At 43.8% G+C, this 21,670-nt stretch overlaps 2 long non-coding RNA genes across 2 annotated transcripts in view; one reads left to right on the top strand and one right to left on the bottom strand.

The window, feature by feature from the left end:
* Positions 1 to 21,670, top strand: part of LOC148238738 (uncharacterized) — a 477,006-nt gene that overhangs the window by 221,739 nt on the left and 233,597 nt on the right. The gene's annotated exons all lie outside the window — the stretch shown is intronic.
* LOC148238745 (uncharacterized) lies at positions 2,983 to 3,313 on the bottom strand. The gene is made up of 2 exons (XR_015811888.1): positions 3,193 to 3,313; positions 2,983 to 3,124 (listed from the first exon to the last, which is right to left on the bottom strand). It is a non-coding gene; the product is annotated as an uncharacterized LOC148238745 (long non-coding RNA).

The following is a 21,670-nucleotide window of genomic DNA, read 5'->3' as shown; positions in this document are numbered from 1 at the left end:
TGTCAAGTTATAACGTCATTCTTAAATTCGGATCAAAATATTTCGTTATACTGAGATCAGTCTTCGTTACAATGAAAACATTTTGTATGAAAGTTTTTCGGGGACAAATTAAAGATTCGTTATACTGGAATTTCATTATTTCGCCTCGCTGCCGCTCGCGTCGACCTTCACTATAGAACCAAAAAAAATTGGATGATTCTGGACAATTTGTCCAAAATCATCCACAAATTGGATGATTCTGGACAAATTGTCCAGAATCATCCAATCTATGACTAACTGATCCCGCGATCGCAGCGGCGTATGAATCTACGCCTGTGAGTATTTGTGGAACTGATTTTGGCGCCGGCGTGAAACGTCATCGTGACGTCACTATGGCGCTCTAACGCGAGTGTTTTGGGAATTCGCGGCCCGTTTTAACGCTGCATATAACACAATTTTATCATAAATTAAAATTTTATTAATAAGAACGTTTTTTAGTAACACCATAAGTTGCTTTATAATTAAAAAAAGTTGTTTATATGTTTTATGTGTAAATATAAAAGTCAATTAGAAGAATATAATAAACTGAAAATATCAAGCACCTAATATGTTACTTTAGACCAAAAATGCGCTTTAAAAATAATAATAATTTTGAGACCTTTGTCTATTTTTATTAAAAAATACTTTGACTTATTTTGATTTATATATTTTTTTAAGTAAATTTTTTTTCTGCGCAGTATTATATATTTTAATAATTGCAAAAAGTTTTCACATTATTTAAAATTAATAATAAACTAAACATATTTAAAATCTATAATAAATTAAGAATATTTAAAATCCATAATAAAATTAAAATATTTTGAATAAATCTTCAAATTTTATTCTAAAACTTTATAATTTAAAAAATATTTAAATTAGTATTACACAATTTTGTGTAGTTTCCTTTCGAAGGCGTCAGTAAGAGGGATTTTTACAACACCATGTGTTTAGTAGTTGGTTGGTAATGAATAGTACTTATTTTGAAACTTTGCCCCTTTTTGTTGAAAATGTTTTTTCAAACTAATACTTTAAATTGGCAACGTTTGCCAAAATTTAAGTACACATTTTTACTCTAAAGAGAAGCTAAAAAAAAATCACAATATTTATATTATATTTTAAATACCGTATAAACTAAACATATTTAAAAAAAATTTTTTTTTGAATTTGATGATTTTTATACATATATTGATAAGTGTTTTACAATTTAAATCGATAAAATCAATTTCGTAGTTCGTTCTCAAGCGCGCCGGGGAATTACCATTACCGGTATTCCCCGGAATTTCTTATATGTGACAGTTCTTCTGTCATCAGTCAAGCGCGCGCCGGTATACAGCTTAGTGCGAATAAATAAACAGTGAAATATGTTATAATCAAAGCATTTTTCTTACAAAGTTACAATTGAGGTTGATTCAAAGTGATTTACCATTGGAATTATAGACTATATCGAAATATAAATTATGAGTGCCAGTAATTGTTTGGTTATATGAATACTATATCACGGTTATTCTAACAAAATTACTATTGACTTTCTAGGATCTAATATTAAACGACAAACAGCAGTGATTTGGCAATTGAAGATATACATGCCAAAGTTAATTAAACATATTACAATGGTAGTAATAATGAAAAATCTCATATTAGTGTAATCAAAAAGTTACATTTTACCAACTATATATTATCGTTTACAGTCAATTTTCAGAATCAATGAGAGATCTAATAACATTTACGTATGGCAAATAATTAATGTATGACATATTGCGACTATTTTGAAGAAGATGAAGATATGTCAATCTATGTGTTTAATCCTCTACAGTAATTTCCGTTAATTTTGTTCTCCGGTTGTCGTTCAAATTTAATTTATGGATTATATTAGTAGTAATAATGTGTTTAATGTTTACTCTTATTGTTTTTTAATTACTTTTCAGAAGCAATGATGGAGCAATTTGATGACCTATATGCCTATAACGTAGAATTGGTATATATAAACAAAGAGTGAATCTTCTTATGTTGAAGTCACTGTCAGCAAGTATTATCTTTTTATAAAGAACATACTACATAAGTTTGATGTAACTGAATATCTTGAATTTGGCTATTCCGAAAGAGGAATGAAGGCACAGAACAAAAATTGAACATATTTTGCCACATCGGAATTAAAAATAACCCACTCTTAGATATTTTGGCTATCGATTATTCCAGGTATGCAATCACATATTTATAATCATTGTAAAATGTTGTTTATTAGATAACATCCAAGCAACTACACATTTATAAGCTGTCCGTTGGCTATATATATATATATATAGCCCGTATATATATATATATATATATATATATATATATATATATATATATATATATATATATATATATATATATATATATATATATATATATATATATATATATATACATATATATATATATATATGTCGGAACGTTATATATATATATAGCGTTCCGACAGCGCCGATTTGATCGACATTAACTTTCATCCTCATACATACTAAGGATTTATTTGCAATTCGTAAAATATAACGAATATGTGCATTAAATCAGAAACAACGATAATTTTTATGTATTGTAAAAGGAAAAACTCACTTTTTGGCCTCGGAGCCCGGTGACGGGAATTCAAAATTGAAGATTTCGTTACGAAGATAGTTTTATCATTCTCTATCTAATTTAATCAATGTATTATTTTTATCCTATACACATTATGTATATATTTAATTTTAATAGTCATAACACACCTAGCTAAGTTGCTATCCGATTATTTATAAAAGGAAAAACTCACTTTACACACCGTTCATACAAAGCGATATGATTTACAGATTAGAGGATTGAACGGAGAATGTTTCATTTAAAGTTATGCGCGTCCGGAAGCGGAAGCGGCCTAGAACAATTATATATAAGATACCACGTAAATATTCTATAATATTTTCTCTATTGTACCTCAAAACTTTTATAAATTTTTTTTTGTCTAGTCTTTTCATAAAGATATCCATTCCAAACATATTTTTCCTTGTCTTTTTGACTTTATATGCCTGAATTATCCATTTATGAATAATATAAACTGTGTTAACTCAAATTGGTCGTTCTCAACAATGATCTATAAAAAACAATTATCTATAAATACCATATGAAATATAACCCACATGTGAATAAAAAGATACATACTTATTTTCTTGCTGTACTGATTTTTTTTACCAAAAACACAATGACACTGTGACAAAGGGTTTTAAAACCACGACAAAAATACTTTTCAAAGACGCAACGAAACTTTTTACGAACGTTTTCAGTCAAAATTCAAAAGTACACTGAGCGCTAATTATGGCTTATTATATTTATATATAACTAACCTATCTAGTTTTAAATAGATAACTGTAAAATATGCGATTTTTGTGAATTCCGAAAGTTTATTCTCACACTAATTTCCAAGGCGCAAAACAAAAAAAAAATCGCGTTAAGGGCAAAATCCACGATAAACATTTATCAGCGCTAGTTCTAGGTTATTATATTTATATATAACTACCCTATCCAGTAAAATATTGTAGATAACGGTAAAATATGCGATTTTTGGAAATTCCAAAAGATTGTTCTCACAGTAATTTATAAGTCTCAAAACATAAAAAAATCGCGTAAAGGGCTAAATCCACGATAAACACTTATCAGCGCTAGTTCTGTGTTATTATATTTATATATAACTATCCTATCTAATTTAAAATAAATTACTGTAAAATATGCGATTTTTGGAAATTCCAAAAGGTTGTTCTCACAGTAGTTTCCAAGGCTCAAAACATAAATATCGTGTAAGGGTCCACTATAAACATTTATCAGGTAGATATTTATAATAAAATTACCGACTTAAGCCTAAGTGTTTTATGATATCGGGTAACTCTCTTAAATTCTTGAATAAAAAAAATCAAACTGTTTAAGTGATATTTTATGATTAAATAAGCACAAATGATAAGTAAATATTTATATACATATATCTTTTGTAGGTATATTATATTTTGTTTAGACCGAATAATGTTTTCATCTTTTAATTTTTTTCTAAAAAATATTACTTATATTTTCGTATGTACGTATATGTATATATATATTTTAATATGAATTAAATTATGTTAATTATTTAATTAATTATAAGATCTTGATTTGCATCACATTTATTTGTAATGCATTATTATTGTATCGCCCAAAAGACCATCGCCCATTTGTCCATCGCCCATTTTGAATCGCCCATTTGACCGTCGCCCAATCGCCGTCGCCCAATTGAGCGTGTCCCACATATATCATATATTAAATTTTATTATTATAAAAATAAAAACCTGCATACAATACGCGAATACGTATTCGTCGTTCGAACAATCGTTCAAGCAGTCCTGGAATTCTCGGCATGTTCCTTCATCTATTGATCTACGTGTTCAGCATTTAACAAATTAGCTCGACAGTTTTCGCTCCGGATGCCTCGTGCTCTACCTCCCGCACGTCGACTCCTGTCACCGCATGCGTTGCCTCCCACGCTTCGGCTCCTGACACCGCTCACACTGCCGTGTCTGCTTGCACCGTCGACCACTTCCTTTGTAACAAGTCAAACGTCCCTAGCAACAAAGGAAATATTAGCTCAAAGTTTACGTAAATACTTCCCAAAGACGGTGCTAAATGACGCGCAAATCGCCTGATCCCATTTTAATTTGTTAAATGAATTTTCGTTGTGTCTATTCTAGTTAGGTCGTCCAAGTCGCAGTGACGAAATGACGTCCGTTTTCTCTACCACCCTCTGACCATGACACTCGACCACTCCTTAGCATTCCTCCGAATCACGCCCTGCTACTCCGCGATGTAACAAAATAGCATTACGGGGGGTGTGAACCACTTTCTGGACGTAAAAATTCAGTTGTCCACCCAGTGGGATGAACTCGTAAGGCCCCAATACCAATATGGGCTAGTGCGAGTGTTTTTGCTCGTTTTAGCACTCGCATGGTGATGGAACTCAAGCTGAAGTCTTGTGCCTAAGTAATTTTGTTGGAACTTGCACAAACATAGGGAGTGCTTTTAAAAAGGATGCAAAGTCTCAGCTAAAGTCTGGAAGACAGGCTTTGATTGATTAGTTGTAGAGTTGAACTCAAATCAGACCAATCAGAAGATAGGAGTTTATATTTAATTCTGGTTGAGAGATGGAGACAATTATGTATTCTATTAATGTGGATACTAATTATTTCAGCAAGGCAGAAGTATGCACGGGCGTGAGCCGGAGGAGGGGCGAGCGTCATAACCATAGGGTGGCAGGGTGGAATAGACTGGCTTTCGCTATAGACGTCATTTCGGAACTGAGACTTAAGCGACCTACCTAAAACGAGACACGAAGAAAATTCGTTGAACAAAAAAATTGTTTGAATTATGAGTTTTGCTAATTAAACTTTATAAATAAAAAAATACATTTGTTCGTTTCTTATTAGGATAATCCTTATTTTTCTCATCCTGGTCTTGGACCTATTGCCCTGCCTTGATTTTCTCTTGTTCCGGAGTGCTGGGTCTTCTTTAAAACTAAGGCGCCTTTAGTATTCCTGTTATTTGCAGTTGATCTCGCCGCTGCCACCAACTGTTACCATTCGGCTTTGTCACTTATTTGACGAACGTCTCGATTTGTAATTCTAGATATTCAAGGATTAAAGACAAATAAAACACATATTTGCGAGAAGAAAGTATATTATATTATAAAAAACATAGATTGATTATATAATATACATAAAGTTATATATCATTTATAAATATGATAATACCATCGGAGAACGGTCGTAGGTAAATGAGCTCGAGAACGCTTAGCAGAATTACATGACTGCAACTTCTCTTACTCAATCATTAGAGATTGCTTAGCTAAGCCTTCCATTGGTCCTACGCCTGCTCCTATACTGATAACCTTACGGTTAATCTTACGTCTTTGAGAATCAAAACTATTGTGAAAACATTATATAAAAATAAAATAATTATAAATACATATTCGTTTGATAAATAACAATTTCGTGTTACAATACGTTCGTTCGATAAATAACAATTTCATGTTACAATATGTATAAAATAGAATTTCGATTGTTAACAATTTGTATTAATAGATAATATTAATTTATATATATTAAATATACTATTGAACACATCTGATACATTTATACAATAACAAATTAGTGTTCTAAAATTGAAAGATAATAAATATTCACATTTATAATACATTCAATTGAGATAATAAGTTCGTTGATCTTATATGTAATAAATCTTATACTGTACAGGCTCAAGATTATACAGGAAGAAAGTGGCATATAACACACACCCCCCATAAGAGTAAACATAGGGCGAATATATTCCATATGATTACCAGAGATGACATCAAATTAACTGAAGAATACTCAATATTTTATTTTTAGTTTTTTTGGCTTCCTTCAAACTCTTGGCGATGCTATAATCGCCCTTCTGACTGAAGTCCTTCTCGATTATGCTCTGTTGTTGCCTCGACCATGGGATTCTGTTTCTAAGGATCGTGTAGATTAGTACTCAACACCTGGACAGATTCCCAGTCAGGATCTTCTTAACGATTCTTAGCTTCCTCATGCCTATTGCCATGTCGATTTCCAGTAATAGTCATTTTGGTTGTATGATTACCAGTGATGACATTATTATACATCACTAGTCATTATGTCTAATGACTAGTGATGATTATTATGTCTAATTTCACAATATTCGTTAGTGCAAACCTTACACTATACAGGCTCAAAAGATTACACAGGGAGAGTAGCACATCTCTTCCCCCTTAAGAGTAATCATAGGGCGAATATATCCGTAGGATTTTTTCTAGTCTCTGGTTTCCTTCGAACTATTGGCGATGCTATAGTCGCCTTTCTGACCCCACTTCGGCTACTACTATAGTTGGCACATCATTGTAGTTAGACTTTTTGCCTCTGAAGTTGCCTCTGAAGTCCTTCTCGATTATGTTCTGTTGTTGCCTTGACCACAGAATTTTGTTCCAGAGTTGTGTAGATTAGTACTCCACACCTGGACAGATTCCCGGTTAGGATCTTCTTGACGATTCTTAGCTCCCTCATGAAGGCGATTGCCGTGACGATTTCCAATAGTAGTCATTGTGGTCGTTTCTTGAATTGGTTAATTTTAGCTTGTGAAGTTGATGAAAGAACATATGGTCTTCTTGATGTCTTAATTATTTTGGTTAGAGCCGTATACAATACAATATGTCTAATTTCACAATATTTTTTTTTAGTAAGCAAAATAAAATTTCATAACTTAATTACAACTTACGTACATTTAGATTAATTTAAAACATAAAACATAAAAAATGATAATTTGATAAAGATATACAAATATTTATGCATATAAATGCAAAAAGCTCAAGTAGATAATTTTTTCGAACTGTTTACATGTACTACAGTTTCATTGTTAAAAATCTTTAAAATATAATTAACAGGATTATTTATTTTTATGATGTCGTAAGCACTATTATATCGTGATTTTTTTGCGTTTTGCATATTTTCATTTTATAGAAAGATTTGACAAAGAATATTGAAATTTATTTGCGTAGTTTTCTTATCATAATATACGTTTAATTCACATTTATTAATACTTGAATTATCTCTTGCAATCTTTTGATTTGTATTTATTATAATATTTCTAAATAATTATCAATTTGTATTAATATATAATAGTAATTTATATGTATACTATTGAACACATCTGATACATTTATACAATACCAAGTTAGTGTTACAAAAATAGAATGTTAATAAATACATTTACATTTATTTTCCGTACATTAATGTACCCAAATAAATAAAATAATTATATTCTTACATATTCTTTTAACATTAAGAAGTTCAAAGGCATGTATGTCATGCCCATTATATTTTTTATTTTATTTTAATCAAGAGTAATTCTTCAATTGTACTGAATATAGTTGATTTTGCGATACATTGTACACGCTGAAGGATATTTATTTATTTATTTAGATTAAATTAAGACCAACGTAACCTGTTAGGTTACTCTAATGCATCACAATAGTCGAAAACAATAATTGTATTATTTAATACACTTGTGTTGGAAGGATCGCTCCAGGATACCCGGAGTTTCCGCGTTTGGCAGTCTCTACGGCCCGCGGTTGCACATAATTGCAACAATAATTGTTAAGAAGGGCTTGTGACAATAACTTAGTGGTGACAATACTGTCCAGGTGACGCCCATTTGGGCGTACACGCCTGTGGGCGGACCCAGAGGCAGGGGCCCTCAACCACCTAGGCAGGGTTTGCCAAACATTTTTATTTTTATTTATATTTTTATTCTTTTTGGTGGTGATTATTTTTTTTTTTTTTTTTTTTTTTGTTGTTTAATTCGAAATCGCTCGTGACGCTTCCGGTCTGGACGTTACGAGTGTTAGTTTTTAAGTCATTATTTTTTAGTTGTATACCACTCGTGACGCTTTCGTGTGTGTTTGAAAATGTCACGAGCTATTTTTTTTGTTTTTATTTTTATTATTCTTAGTTTTATAAGTCGGCGCCGCGCGAGGTCGCGGAATGTTTATTTAGTCGAAACTCCACTTAGCTTTGGATGATTTTCCTCAAATTTTCCTCTGGTATCAGAAGAACCGCTGTTTGCCTATGAAGGTCTCTGCCAAATCTCAGCAAGATCGGAACAGAAGTGCCGCCTCAGGAAGTCGAACAACACGGAGCGTCCGTAGAACACGTCCGCACGGCTCGAACGTCATAGCACGACTACTAGGTAAGGGAAGAGAAAAAACCCGGGTGATCCCCCGGCGTCCTCAGGTTGTGTATTAGCCCTTACCTATCGGCTCTTTTGCAACCCTAGCACTAAGCACAACCGCTTCCCATCGAACAAGCCGATGGTCCGCTTCCACGTCTCGGCCGGAGTCGTCCCGGTGGACGGCTGCGGCCGGTTTCACGGTCCGGAGCTGCTGATGGTCTCCCGGCATCACTATCTTTTGTTGGAGACGGAGGAAGGAATGTTTTGGTTATGGGTAAAGGCAGTGGGGTGGTCGTGCTCCGCTGTCTTTGTTTCTCTTGGTAGAGATGTGTGATTTTGGTAGCGCGCTGTCGATCTCGCGTGTATTCTTGCATGCTGCAGAAGGCAGTCTAAGTCGAAGTCGGCAAGTTGGATCCGTAACTTCGGGATAAGGATTGGCTCTGAGGGCCGTGGCATGTCGGGCCTGGACTTGAAGGGGGAATCGAACGAAACGGGGTGGTTCCGCGGGCTGTCAGCGCCGCGTAACAACGGCGTTCGTTCGCTCAAGGTTTCGCGCCTCGCCTTAGCCGTACCCTCGGATCTTCCAAGCTGTGTGGCGGGCGGCGGCGCGCCCGGGACGCTTCATTAAAGCCTGTACGGCCGCCGGACGACGGTCAGCTCAGAACTGGCACGGACAAGAAGAATCCAACTGTCCGATCAATCCGGCGCCAGACCGACCACACGCTGGAGCACGCCGAAAAAAGTGTGGGAGAGTGAGGGACCTCTTTGGGACCTGAAAAACCCCAGGTCTCAAGGGGGAAGTCAACTCGTGAACACCCAACCGAGGTAGCGTCCTTTGGACTACCAATGACGAGCGAAGCACTGTAAGTTCTAACCAGCAGGCTAATAGGGCCCGGCCGTAAAGGTTCGGGGGTCGAACTGGATCGGAGGAAGCGCGAAAGTGACTTCCAAGGATGAAAATCGGAAATACAGGAGCAAGCAAAGCTAGGCGAGGGCAAATAGCTAAGCACAGTACGCAGGTGTCAGGAGAACGTTTCCCACAAACACTCGAGAGAAACACTAATGAAACTCTTGCAAAAATAATGTAGTACTACGGGGGGTGGTTCCCGCTCATCCGGCCCTTAAAAGCTGGATGCCACCCATTGGGTTGGACTCGTAGGGCCCTAGTACTGGTAATGGTGGTGGCGCACGCAAAGGATTATGCGTAGTCTCACCTGTCCGATCAATCCTCGGCGCCAGACCGACCACACGCTGGAGCACGCCGAAAAAAGTGTGGGAGAGTGAGGGACCTCTTTGGGACCTGAAAAACCCCAGGTCTCAAGGGGGAAGTCAACTCGTGAACACCCAACCGAGGTAGCGTCCTTTGGACTACCAATGACGAGCGAAGCACTGTAAGTTCTAACCAGCAGGCTAATAGGGCCCGGCCGTAAAGGTTCGGGGGTCGAACTGGATCGGAGGAAGCGCGAAAGTGACTTCCAAGGATGAAAACCGGAAATACAGGAGCAAGCAAAGCTAGGCGAGGGCAAATAGCTAAGCACAGTACGCAGGTGTCAGGAGAACGTTTCCCACAAACACTCGAGAGAAACACTAATGAAACTCTTGCAAAAATAATGTAGTACTACGGGGGGTGGTTCCCGCTCATCCGGCCCTTAAAAGCTGGATGCCACCCATTGGGTTGGACTCGTAGGGCCCTAGTACTGGTAATGGTGGTGGCGCACGCAAAGGATTATGCGTAGTCTCACCTGTCCGATCAATCCAGTCGCGCTCTAGCAGCCGTTGCGGGTGGACGTGTGCGTTGCGTGCTCCACCTAAATCGGCTCCCGAAGCGTCCCTGCTGATAGCAGCTCTCTGAAAACTGTTCTACGGGTGCTCCGACTGGCGGCGGTTCCAACGGCATTAGTGCGGAAGGAATCGCTCCAGCAATTTCGGAGTTTTCGTGCCCGACAGTTTTCTTATCAAACTTTGTGACAATAACATTAAACCGTGTAACAATTATTAGTGTAGTGCTCGTAACAATACGCACGGGTGACGCCCATTTGGGCGTTCACGCCTGTAGGCGGAGTCAGAGGCAGGGGCCCTCAACCACAAAGGCCAGGGTTTGCCAATTTATTTTTATTTTTAATAATATTTTATTTTTAATATAAGCTTTGGTGGTGGTCCGTGTGTTAATTCGAGAATCGTTTGTGGTGCTTTGATTTGAAGCGCCGCAGACGGTTCTCTTTTTTATTTACCTTAAATCGCTCGTGACGCTTTCACTTGAGGCGTTACGAGTGATAGCTTTTATTTTTAATTTTTTTTGCTTTTGTATATTAGACCACTCGTGATGCTTTCGTGCACTTGTAAAACTTAGAGTAGTGCGAAAGCGTCACGAGCGAATTTTTATTAATTTTATTTAAGTATTTACTGGTGACGTTTTGCTGATATTTATAAGTATCAGAAAGCGTCACGAGCTTATTTTTATCTTTCTATTTTTATTTCTTGTATATACTAATTTTATTGTTAGCTATAATTTGTAAGTGCTCGAAAGCATCACGAGCTATTTAATTTTATTTTAATTTATTTCTTAAGTGCTCGAAAGCATCACGAGCTGTTTGGATTAAACCAAACATAAACAATGTCTAAGCAGCCGGCCCCCAAAAAGGGGGTCCGGACCAAAACAGGAGGCGATGAGCCAAACCCAAACCCACCTCCAGTGGCTGAGGCCCCAAGAAGGGGTCCAACCACCAGGTCGGGTGATACTCGAGCTACGGTTGTAAAACCTACCTCCTCTGATGACCCTATAATTGTCGCTCAGGTCGACCCCCCGGGTAAGCGACCCATATCCGTGTCACCACAAACGGTACAGGCGGCTCCTAAGCGCCTCAGAGAGGACTTCCCTCCTCTCTCTAACTCAAAAGAAGACAAATCCCTGTCTTCTTCCTCTTCAGTAGCCGCTATCTCCAAGGAACTCGACGATTATGTCGATTCCTTGGAGAGAATCTCAAGCGTCCAAAGACGGGAGTTGCACCAACTGGTGGCCCGTCTCTCTTCATGTGTGCAGCCGGCGGCTCCGGTCGCTTCTGAGACTCCTCAAACCGAGGCTATCAGAAAGCTGGAGCTGACGGTTGCGCGCATTGAGCGTATGTTGGCCCCTCCGAAGCCCACAATGGCTAGCATTGTCGGGGAAATGAGAGGCACAGTCCAAGCTCCTCCCAAAACTCCAGTAACTTCATCATTGGTGCGGATAATCCCGACCAATGATACAATTAAGACATCAGAAGAGACTGTCGCGGCATTCAAACTAGCAGTTAATCCGTCAGCAGAAAAACTGCAAATCAAAAGGATTGTCCCAACCATAGGCAAAAACTATACGAACTTAATAGCTGCAAATAGGGCTGAGGCTCAACGTATAGTGAGTCTCAACCCGTTACTTGAAAAAGTAGGTTTAAAGGCGACTGTACAGGGTGGAAAAAATCCTAGGGCGATCATTCTGAATGTCCCTAGTGACGCTCAAGATGATCAAAACCTCCTATCCTCAATATACGAACAAAATATTGAGGACTCTTCCAAAATAACAAAGTCAGAGTTCCTCAATAACTCAAAAATTGTAGTACGTTTAATGTCCAAAACCCCAAATTCCCGTCATATTGTAGTGTCCCTTTCCCCAGCTCACCACGCATTTTTGATTAAAAATAGTTTAGTATATATAGGCATGCAGGCACACCGCATCCGGGACCACGTTCGTGTTATGCGGTGTTATAAGTGCCAACTATACGGACACTCCGCGCAGAATTGCCGGGCTCTTCAAGCCTCGTGCAATTGGTGCGGATCACAGACGCACGAGAGCTCCTCTTGCCCAAATAAGGACAAGCAGGTGGCTTGTGCGTCGTGTTGCCGACTTAAAAAACAGCACTTGTCCCCGGCTCACAGAGCTGGGGACCAGTGCTGTCCAGTATACAGGGCAGCCTTAGCCAGAGAGGTTGCCTCTATAAATGGCTAACCCTCACACAAAGCTTCTCAGTTTCGCCCAGCAGAATCTCCGCAGGTCTAGAGCGGCCACTGCGGAGTTCTGCCATAGGGCCCTCTCTCTTGGAGTGGATGTGGCGCTCCTTCAGGAGCCCTACACCCTCTCCGGTAGAACTACAGGCGCCGGCTGCGACGCTAGGATCTACGAGATCCAGCCAGCGGGCGCCTCTATTGTGGTGTACAACAACGATCTGTGCGTCACTTTTCTGAGACACCTCTCGGATCAGTGGCGTGCAGTTGTTCACTTGTCGTCCCCTAATGTGAGTCTTCATGTGGTGTCGGCTTACTTTCAGTATGGCGACCCCCGTGAGGTTCACGTTGGGGGACTATCATCTGCTTTAGATGCTCTCGCTGGACGCAGTGTTGTGGTCGGCGCCGATCTTAACGCCCATGACCCGCTGTGGGGTGACACCTCGCAGGCTCGCCGTAACAGGGATCCTGTGGGGAACTCCGCAGTGGTCAGCTTTGTGCTGAGCAGCGGATTGAGCGTCGCGTACGGCATGGAGGAGCCGGTGCCGACTTACGTCTCGGCTACTGGTGAGTCCACCCCGGATGCGACGCTCTATTCCCTAGCTCGGCCTTTAAATTTAAGTAATTGGAGAGTGCACACTCAGGAGTGCCTCTCTGATCATCGACTCATCACTTTCGACTTGACCGTGGTCTCTCCCTGTAGAGATATCAAATGTCCAGGCGGAAGCCCTCCAGACCGCGATCTTGTCGGCGGCTGATGGGTCGATCCCGCGTTATGTTACGAAACCGCCATCTCGCAATAGACCGGAATGGTGGACGATGGCCTTGACAGAGGCTCGATGCGCGGCCAACCGGGCTCAGAGGGCCTACTATGCCGAAGTAAAACGGCTTAGTAGGTCAACTCTCGATGGCTCCGCTCCTTCTGAAGATCCCTTGGTTGGAGTCAGAGGAGTGTTTAGGTCCTCTCGCAACAAGTATAAATCCCTCATCAGGACTGCAAAAAGGCGTCACTGGAGGGACTTTGTTGAGAGAGAGAGCGCCAAAAATGTCTGGGGCCGCCACTACCGGGGCGTCATGATGCCCGATCGCGCGATGGCGTCGCTGTCGGGTATCGTTGACAGTCACGGCGTGTGCGCCATCGACTCCTGCCAGGCCGCGACCAACATTCTGGAGGCCCTGATGCCGGGTGATCCAGCTTCTGCTGATTCCCCGTCTCAGGCCTTAATAAGAGCTCGGTATTGCGAGGATGCGAGGACTCCTCCATCAACGCCCATTACCGAGTCTGAGGTGGAGAGTGCTCTCGGACGCTTGCGTGTGAGGGCCTCTCCGGGCATTGACTGCGTGACCGGCGATCTCATTCGGAGATCGTGGAAGGTCGCGGCACCAATCATCGCGACAGTATTCGAAAACTGTAGAGCGGCAGGCTCCTTCCCGGACATTTGGAAGTCCGGGAAGATGATCATTCTAAGAAAGCCGGGGGCCTCGGATCCAGCGAGTCCTAAGGCATATCGTCCCATTACTCTCCTTCCCGCACTGGGAAAACTATTGGAGAAGGTCCTAGTGGCCCGAATTGAGAACCATTGTCGGAATTGCGCTCCCTTATCGGAGCGTCAATTCGGTTTTAGGCCGGGTCTCGGCACGGAGGATGCGATGCGAGACCTTATATTACGAGTTGACGCGTTACCAGACAGGTATTGCGTCGGAGTGTTCCTCGATATTTCGGGGGCCTTCGATAGCGCCTGGTGGCCTCGCATCATCGACTCCCTGAAGTCGAGATTGGTCCCACGAGACCTGATTAGTTTAATCAGGTCGTACTTCGAAGGTCGAAGCGTGGTGATGGACGCAGGTGAGTCGTTGGTGTGGAGGACCCTGGCAAGGGGCTGTCCTCAAGGCTCGGTCCTGGGCCCCCTGTTATGGAACGTCATGTTTGACGATGTCCTCAGGGAGCCCCTTCCTCTGCACTGTGACCTGATTGCCTATGCCGACGACCTCCTGCTGTTGGTTCACGCCAACAGCAGAAAGGAACTCGAATCTCGGGCCACGACGGCCCTCATATCCTTAGATTCTTGGTGCAAAGATAACAAGTTATCCTTTGCACATAACAAAACCTGTGCGGTTATGCTTAGGGGCTCGCTGGATTCCGAGCGGCTCCCTAAAATTTTATTCAACGGCCACAGGGTCAAATTTGAGCCTGTCGCCCGCTACCTGGGTTATCAGGTCTCCCGCGGATTCAATCCCGCCGCCCACATCCGATATGCGGCCCAAAAGAGTCGCGACGCGTACGGCAAGCTCGTCCGGTTAAGTGGCAACCAGTGGGGGTTGCACTTCCGGGCGAAGCTTGTGATGTATAAGACTATATACATTCCTATAGTCACGTACGCGTCAAGCGTGTTTGCGGAGAGGGCGTCTCGTGGCATGCTGCAGTTAGCGTTAAACAAGTCGCAGAGGGTCCCTTTAAAGACCCTCACTGCAGCATACTCCACGGCGCCTTCGGACGCCCTTTTGGTGCTCGCGGGCGTGGAGCCTGTTGACCTGGTGGCGCAGCGTAGGGCTGCGATCTTCCACCTTCGGAGGGGTCGCTCGGCCACGGTTGGTGGGGTGGAAATCCCTCCTCCCGATGCCGGGCTGAGACCTACGTTAAGAGACCGGGCGATCCTATATTCGACGAGGGAGGCTGTGGAGGACGAGTGGCAGTCTCGTTGGTGCTCGTCGAACAAGGGTCGCCTGACCTTTCTTTTCTTTCCGCGCGTCAAGGACCGCCTCAAGAAGCGCTGGTTTCACTGTAATTTCGCAACGACGCAGTTCTTCACTAGGCATGGCGCTTTCGGGTCTTATCTGCATGGAATCCAACGCAGGGAAAGCGCAAGCTGCCCCTGTGGCCATGCGGATCAGACTTCGGAGCACATCCTGTGGGACTGCGTCCTGTTGCATAGCGAAAGGGCGGAACTTCACTCCGCCTTAACACTTGAAAGAGAGGGATCCCCCTCTCACGAAGATCTTGTTGCCTCAAAGGCCAATTATAGGGCCTTCCAGCGCTTCTGTGAGGCGTATCTTGCGCGTGATGATGTGTGCCCTCCGTAGGGTGCACATTTCTTCGTTTCTTTGCTTACTGTTTTATGTATTTGTGTGCGCCGCTCACTAGTTTTAAGTTTTTAGATTTGTTTGTTTTGCACTTAGCCCCTAGTCTGTAGTCTGTAGTCTTGTGGTTGTCATACTTGTTGGTTTACGTATTTTCTAAAATTTATTTCACCTGTTTTATATTATCTTATGTATTTTTTATAATAGTTTTCACCAGACTGGAGTCGGCTTAGCTGTTTTCTTTTACTCTTATTTTTATTTTCCTATAATTACAAGGTCTCCATCCGAGACCTTCCTTTATCATAGCGGAGCGCGACTGTCCCAACGCCCGTTATACCCCCACCATATACCCTTTTCCTAGACCACTTTCCAACCTCCCCGAACGTTGGTGCACCGCACGCCTTCGTTCGATCCTACAGTGCGATAGAGAGGTGTGGATCTCTTGGCGGCAACTGGTCAAACGCTACACCAGTACTACGGGGGGTGAGCAACCGCTACCGCGGCTTCTCCGCGGGGCTCGCCCGTTGAGGTCGGACTCGTAGGGCTCTAGTACCAATAATTGTCAGTGGTGCACGCAATGGAAAGTGATACGAGAGAGTTACGTTGTCCGATCAATCCAAGTCGCGCTCCGGTAGCCATCGTGTGCGGACGTGTGCGTAGTGCGCTCCCACACGATCGGCTCCAGAAGCGTCCCTGCTGCTTGCAGCTAGTTGGAAATTGGTGTGCGGGTGCTCCGTCTGGCGGCGGTTCTGACGACCTTAGTGTAAGAAGAATCGCTCCAGAACTTCCGGAGTTTTCGCAGCTAATAGTTTCTGTGTGAATTCTTGTGACAATAACAGTGCAACAATAAAAGTTTAGTGTAAGTGGTGACAATACGCACGGGTGACGCCCATTAGGGCGTTCACGCCTAGAGGCGGAGTCAGAGGCAGGAGAACTCAACCACAGAGGCCAGGTTTGCCAAATCTTTTAATTTTTAATAATAATTTTAATTTATATTTAAGTTTTGGTGGTGGTAATTTTTATTTGAGAATCGTTTGTGGTGCTTTGATTTAAAGCGCTGCAGACGGTTCTCTTTTTTATTTAATTAAAATCGCTCGTGACGCTTTCACTTGAGGCGTTACGAGTGATAGCTCTTTACTTTTTATTTTTTTGTTTTTGTATATTAGACCACTCGTGATGCTTTCGTGCACTTGTAAAATTTAGAGTAGTGCGAAAGCGTCACGAGCGAATTGTTATTTTTATTTAGCTTATTTTTATTTCTATTTATTTCTATAAGTCCTTTTGTAAATATTAAGTTTTAATTCTTAAGCATAAATTTAAATTTAAAAAAAAAAAAAAAAAAATATGTCTAAACAGCCGGCCCCCAAAAAGGGGGTCCGCTCCAAAGCAGGGGTTGATGGGGATACAGACCCCCCCTCTGCCATTTCTCTATCCGACAATAGAAAGGGCCCGGTCACCAGATCGGGTGACACGAGAGCGGTGGCGGAGTCCGCCAAGCCATCTGCCATGGGGACAACCCCTGAGATCCAGATGGAATCCTCTGGTAAAAGAGCTATCTCAGTTTCGCCCCAATCTATTCAAGCTGCCCCTAAACGTGCAAGAGAGGAGTTCCCTCCTCTCACAAAGGACAAAACTGTTGAGGAGGATAATTCCTCCACAGCAATCATATCGAATGAATTCGATGCCTACATTGATTCTCTTGACAGAATTTCCGCCATCCAAAGACGTGAGCTCCACCAATTGGTGGCCCGTTTATCTACTAGCGCGCAATCTACAGCTCCAGTCATCTCTGAAGTTTCTCACTCCGAGGCAATTAAGAGATTGGAGCTGTCGGTTGCTCGTATTGAGCGCTTAATTTCTCCGCCGAAACCAACTATGGCAAATATACTAAATGAAATGAGGGGAATTCCCCCATCAAATCCAAGACCCCAAGTGCCCACATCAATAGTACATTTGACCCCTATTGACAAAACCATTAAGACCTCGGCAGAAACTGTTGCAGCTTTTACTAAAGCGATTAACCCATCAGCTGAAAAGCTTCAAATAAAAAAAGTTCTTCCTACATCAGGAAAAGCATCCACTAACCTAATTGCCGCAAATAGAGAAGAAGCTCAGCGCATAGTTGCCCTCAACCCAGCCCTGGAGAAGGCTGGTTTACGGGCCTCTCTCCATGGGTTGAAAGACCCCAGAGCGATCATCTTGGGCGTACCCAAGGATGACCAAAGTGATGCTGATTTTCTGGAGTCAATTTATGAGCAAAACATAGAGGGATCAGTAACCATCTCTAAAGATGACTGTCAAAAATTCGAAAATAATCGTACGCTTACAATCAAAAGTTGCCAATTATCGACATATTGTCATATCAATTCCTCCAAATTGCCATTCATTCTTGACCAAAAATACATTAATATACATAGGTTTACAGGCTCATAGAATTCGAGACCATGTGCGAGTAATGAGATGCTACAAATGTCATCTTTACGGACACTCCGCACAAAACTGCAGGGCTCCTCAAGCCTCATGCAGCTGGTGCGGAAGTGTGACGCACGAGGGTGCTTCTTGCCCGAACAGAGACAAGCAGGCAGCGTGTGCGTCCTGCTGTCGCCTAAAAAGGCAGCATATGTCCCCGGCTCACAAAACTGGGGATCAGTGCTGTCCAGTATACAGGGCGGCTATAGCCAGGGAGCTAGCATCCATAAATGGCTAACTTTCAAACAAGGTCTCTTAAATTCGCCCAGCAGAATCTCCGCAGGTCTAGAGCGGCCACTGCGGAGTTCTGCCATAGGGCCCTATCTCTTGGAGTGGATGTGGCGCTCCTTCAGGAGCCCTACACCCACTCCGGTAAGACTACAGGCGCCGGCTGCGATGCTAGGATCTACGAGATCCAGCCAGCGGGTGCCTCTATAGTGGTGTACAACAACAACCTGTGCGTCACTTTTCTGAGACACCTCTCGGATCAGTGGCGTGCAGTTGTTCACTTGTCATCCCCTAATGTGAGTCTTCATGTGGTGTCGGCTTACTTTCAGTATGGCGACCCCCGTGAGGTTCACATTGGGGGACTATCATCTGCTTTAGATGCTCTCGCTGGACGCAGTGTTGTGGTCGGCGCCGATCTTAACGCCCATGACCCACTGTGGGGTGACACCTCGCAGGCTCGCCGTAACAGGGATCCTGTGGGGAACTCCGCAGTGGTCAGCTTTGTGCTGAGCAGCGGATTGAGCGTCGCGTGCGGCATGGAGGAGCCGGTGCCGACTTACGTCTCGGCTACTGGTGAGTCCACCCCGGATGCGACGCTCTATTCCCTAGCTCGGCCTTTAAACTTAAGTAATTGGAGAGTGCACACTCAGGAGTGCCTCTCTGATCATCGACTCATCACCTTCGACTTGACCGTGGTCTCTCCCTGTAGAGATAACATCCCCTTCTCCCAGTCGTCTCCTGAGCGGAGTCTGCTTCCAAAGCGGTTTCGTTTAGGTAAGGCGAACTGGGAGAAATTCGAACATCTCCTCACTAATCAATTGAATACTTTTATTAACAATATAGACCCTAACCCAAATGTCCAGGCGGAAGCCCTCCAGACCGCGATCTTGTCGGCGGCTGATGGGTCGATCCCGCGTTACGTTACGAAACCGCCATCTCGCAATAGACCGGAATGGTGGACGATGGCCTTGACGGAGGCTCGATGCGCGGCCAACCGGGCTCAGAGGGCCTACTATGCCGAAGTAAAACGGCTTAGTAGGTCAACTCTTGATGGCTCCGCTCCTTCTGAAGATCCCCTAGTTGGAGTCAGAGGAGCGTTTAGGTCCTCTCGCAACAAGTATAAATCTCTCATCAGGACTGCAAAAAGGCGTCACTGGAGGGACTTTGTTGAGAGAGAGAGCGTTAAAAATGTCTGGGGCCGCCACTACCGGGGCGTCATGATGCCCGATCGCGCGATGGCGTCGCTGTCGGGTATCGTTGACAGTCACGGCGTGTGCGCCATCGACTCCTGCCAGACCGCGACCAACATTCTGGAGGCCCTGATGCCGGGTGATCCAGCTTCTGCTGACTCCCCGTCTCAGGCCTTAATAAGAGCTCGGTATTGCGAGGATGCGAGGACTCCTCCATCAACGCCCATTACCGAGTCTGAGGTGGAGAGTGCTCTCGGACGCTTGCGTGTGAGGGCCTCTCCGGGCATTGACTGCGTGACCGGCGATCTCATTCGGAGATCGTGGAAGGTCGCGGCACCAATCATCGCGACAGTATTCGAAAACTGTAGAGCGGCAGGCTCCTTCCCGGACATTTGGAAGTCCGGGAAGATGATCATTCTAAGAAAGCCGGGGGCCTCGGATCCAGCGAGTCCCAAGGCATATCGTCCCATTACTCTCCTTCCCGCACTGGGAAAACTATTGGAGAAGGTCCTAGTGGCCCGAATTGAGAACCATTGTCGGAATTGCGCTCCCTTATCGGAGCGTCAATTCGGTTTTAGGCCTGGTCTCGGCACGGAGGATGCGATGCGAGACCTTATATTACGAGTTGACGCGTTACCAGACAGGTATTGCGTCGGAGTGTTCCTCGATATTTCGGGGGCCTTCGATAGCGCCTGGTGGCCTCGCATCATCGACTCCCTGAAGTCGAGATTGGTCCCACGAGACCTGATTAGTTTAATCAGGTCGTACTTCGAAGGTCGAAGCGTGGTGATGGACGCAGGTGAGTCGTTGGTGTGGAGGACCCTGGCAAGGGGCTGTCCTCAAGGCTCGGTCCTGGGCCCCCTGTTATGGAACGTCATGTTTGACGATGTCCTCAGGGAGCCCCTTCCTCTGCACTGTGACCTGATTGCCTATGCCGACGACCTCCTGCTGTTGGTTCACGCCAACAGCAGAAAGGAACTCGAATCTCGGGCCACGACGGCCCTTATATCCTTAGATTCTTGGTGCAAAGATAACAAGTTATCCTTTGCACATAACAAAACCTGTGCGGTTATGCTTAGGGGCTCGCTGGATTCCGAGCGGCTCCCTAAAGTTTTATTCAACGGCCACAGGGTCAAATTTGAGCCTGTCGCCCGCTACCTGGGTTATCAGGTCTCCCGCGGATTCAATCCCGCCGCCCACATCCGATATGCGGCCCAAAAGAGTCGCGACGCGTACGGCAAGCTCGTCCGGTTAAGTGGCAACCAGTGGGGGTTGCACTTCCGGGCGAAGCTTGTGATGTATAAGACTATATACATTCCTATAGTCACGTACGCGTCAAGCGTGTTTGCGGAGAGGGCGTCTCGTGGCATGCTGCAGTTAGCGTTAAACAAGTCGCAGAGGGTCCCTTTAAAGACCCTCACTGCAGCATACTCCACGGCGCCTTCGGACGCCCTTTTGGTGCTCGCGGGCGTGGAGCCTGTTGACCTGGTGGCGCAGCGTAGGGCTGCGATCTTCCACCTTCGGAGGGGTCGCTCGGCCACGGTTGGTGGGGTGGAAATCCCTCCTCCCGATGCCGGGCTAAGACCTACGTTAAGAGACCGGGCGATCCAAAATTCGACGAGGGAGGCTGTGGAGGACGAGTGGCAGTCTCGTTGGTGCTCGTCGAACAAGGGTCGCCTGACCTTTCTTTTCTTTCCGCGCGTCAAGGACCGCCTCAAGAAGCGCTGGTTTCACTGTAATTTCGCAACGACGCAGTTCTTCACTAGGCATGGCGCTTTCGGGTCTTATCTGCATGGAATCCAACGCAGGGAAAGCGCAAGCTGCCCCTGTGGCCATGCGGATCAGACTTCGGAGCACATCCTGTGGGACTGCGTCCTGTTGCATAGCGAAAGGGCGGAACTTCACTCCGCCTTAACACTTGAAAGAGAGGGATCCCCCTCTCACGCAGATTTTGTTGC

Source organism: Plectrocnemia conspersa, unplaced genomic scaffold, assembly GCF_051122295.1.
Source record: "Plectrocnemia conspersa isolate PC_06_02 unplaced genomic scaffold, ASM5112229v1 ptg000001l, whole genome shotgun sequence".
In the NCBI taxonomy this organism is placed as follows: Eukaryota; Metazoa; Arthropoda; class Insecta; order Trichoptera; family Polycentropodidae; genus Plectrocnemia; species Plectrocnemia conspersa.
Note: the sequence above shows the minus strand (reverse complement) of the source record. Positions and strands in the feature narration are given on the sequence as shown.